Consider the following 3031-nt stretch of genomic DNA (forward strand, 5'->3'; position numbering starts at 1 on the left):
GTAGCTAAGAGAATACGCCATCCCCTTTTCCTTATGAATCAGGGTGAAGTCTCTCTCAGGGAGGAGTCATAGGGAATGGCAAGGGACACACTGACAAAGGAGATTAATCAGAACTGGCTTTGACAAGCACTATGGCAATTGGACAATTAAAACAGACATTTGGGGGTGGGGGAAGAAGAACGAATTGGGGAGGAGGGTAGAGAAAACAGTGCAACAATGAATGAATGAGAACCCAAAATCTCTGTAAATTGTTCATTAAAACTAATAAAATTTGATAATAATTAAAACAAAAAATATAACAGACCTTCAAAAATCCTATGTATAATAGAGCACACTTAGAGTAGAATAGCAGATATGGGACTTGAGGCTGAGCTCTCAAATTTGGAAATACAGTAGAGGAAGAAAAGTTGTAAACAGAAACTAATGATGAGAATATGTAATGTGAGAAGCATGAATGGGCGGAAATTGGACAAGATATAAATGTAATTCATAAATATTGACATATTAGGTATTGGTGAAATGAGATGTATAAGAATGGAACACTTTCGAATGAATGGAAATCCAAAACCTCTCTAAATGTCTGTTAAAATTAATAAAATAAAAAAAAACACTAAAAAAAAAGACTAGAAAAAAAAGGATGGGACATTTTAAATCAAACAATCATATGATCTACTACACTGGAGAAGAAAAGGTGAAAAAAATGGGAGTCACTTTCATAGTTAAAAAGGCCATTTCTAGATTCATCTTGAAATACAATGCTGTGAGTGACAGGATAATATCTGTACACATACAAGGAAGACTTGTTAATATCACTATCATTCAAATTCATGTACCAATGACCAGAGCTAAAGAGGAGGAAATAGATGATATATACAAATTTTTACTGTCAGAAATTGATCGAACACGCAACCAAGATGCATTAATAACAATGAATGACTATAATGCAAAAGTTGGGAATAGGAAGAAGGATAAGTAGTTGAAAAACATGGACTTGGTGACAGAAATAAGGCTGGGGATAGAACAATAAAATTATAAACAAATAATGACTTATTTCTAGCAAATACACTTTATTTAAAAAAACAACATAAACACGGGCTATACATATAGATATCACCAATGGCATGCACAGGAATCCTATTTATTATATCTGTGGAAGGAATTGTTGGAGAGGTTCAGTATCAGCAGTGAAAACTAGGTCAGGTACTGATGGTGGAACAGACCATCAACTGCTCATATGCAAGTTCAAATTAAAGCTAAGGAAGGTAAAATAATAGCCACAGGAATAAAAATTTGACCTTGAGCCTGTCCCGTCTGGATTTAAAAACCAACTCAGGGATAGGTTTGAGGACTTGAACAATAATGAAAGAAGATCAGATTAGCTGTGAGAAGATATCAAGAATATTATCCATAAAGAATGCAAAAGGTCACTCCAAAGAAGAAGAAGAAGAAAGGAACAAAATGGATGTCAGAAGAGACCATAAATATTACAGAAGAGCATTGAGAAATCAAAGCAAAGGGAAGAAGTCAAAGAGCTGAACAGAAGATTTCAAAGGGCAGCTCAGGAAGAAAAAAAAGGTATTATAATGAAATATGCAGATTTTGAGTCTGAAAATCAAATGGTCCAAACTCACTAGGCATTTCTTAAGCTGAAGGAACTAAAGAACAAAGTCAAGACTCGAGTTGCAATACGTAAGGTTGTTAGGGGTAGAATATTGAATGATCCAAGAATTATTAAAAGAAGGTGTAAGGAGTATACAGAGTCATTGTACCAGAAAGAACAGGCTGGCAGAGAAGAATTTCAAGAAACAACATATGATCAAGAGGCAATGTTTATGAAGAAGAAAGTATAGGTTGCTCTGAAGGACTTGGCCAAAAATAAAGTCCCAGGAATTGATGGAATACCAATTGACACATTTCAACAGGCAGATGTTGGCCTCGGTGTGCTCACCAGGTTGTGCCAAAAAATCTGGAGGATAACTACCTGGACAATTGTTAGGAAGAGATCACTATTCATGCCCATTTAAGAAAACAAAAAAAAGACCTGACAGAATGTGGAAATTATTGTACAGTATCACTAATATCACACTCAAGCAAAATCCTACTCAAGATTATCCAAAAACGACTGGAATAGCACATTGACAGAGAATTACCAGAAATACAAGGTGAGTTTAGAAGAGCTCCTGGCACTAGCTAGAGACATCACCAACATCAGATGGATCTTGGCAGAAAGCAAAGAGTACCAGAGGAATATCTATCTGTGTTTCATTGACTATGCAAAAGCATTTGCTTGTGTGGATCACAGCAAATTGTGGCTAGCCTTGAGGAGAGTGGGACTATACTTAAGCGAAACCTATCTTTGGACCAGAAAACAGTCCTCAGAACAGAGCAGGGGAACACCAACCTTGTTAAGCTAACCCACAGACACCAGTTCACAACTTCTAGATTTGATGTTGAGGTTCTTTTGGATTTCTACAATTATTAAGTATATATCTTTCTGAGAAAAATAAATCAGGAAGAGAGTGCATCAGGAATGCATTCTGTCTCCGTACTTTTTCAATCAATATGCTGATCAAATCATTTGGGAAAGTGGGTTTTGTGAGGCACTCTGTGCTGGAGGAAGACTCATCAACAACTTATGTTATGCAGATGACACAAACTTGCTTGCTGAAACTGAAGAGGACCTGAAGCACTTGCTGCATAAGATTAAGGACTTTAGTCTTCAATATTGATTGAAACTCAACATCAAGACGACAAAGATTTTCACCACTGGGTCAACTGGCAGCACCACGGTAGATGAAGAAGAGATTGAGGTTATTAACAATTACACTTCCCTTGGCTTCAAAATCAACACATTATACTGAGTGAGGTATCTCAGTCACAAAGGGACAAATGCTATATGGTGCCACTGTTGTAGAATGAGGCTGGCATTGGGGTGGGGATAAGACTGAGAAAAACTGGATGAAATATGTTTACGGCATTGAAATCTATGGGGGAGAGAATAGTCTAAAAGTATTATATTTTAGGGCATTAT

This window comes from Elephantulus edwardii, unplaced genomic scaffold (assembly GCF_000299155.1).
Source record: "Elephantulus edwardii isolate Elephantulus edwardi_28Jun2011 unplaced genomic scaffold, EleEdw1.0 scaffold00018, whole genome shotgun sequence".
Classification (NCBI taxonomy): domain Eukaryota; kingdom Metazoa; phylum Chordata; class Mammalia; order Macroscelidea; family Macroscelididae; genus Elephantulus; species Elephantulus edwardii.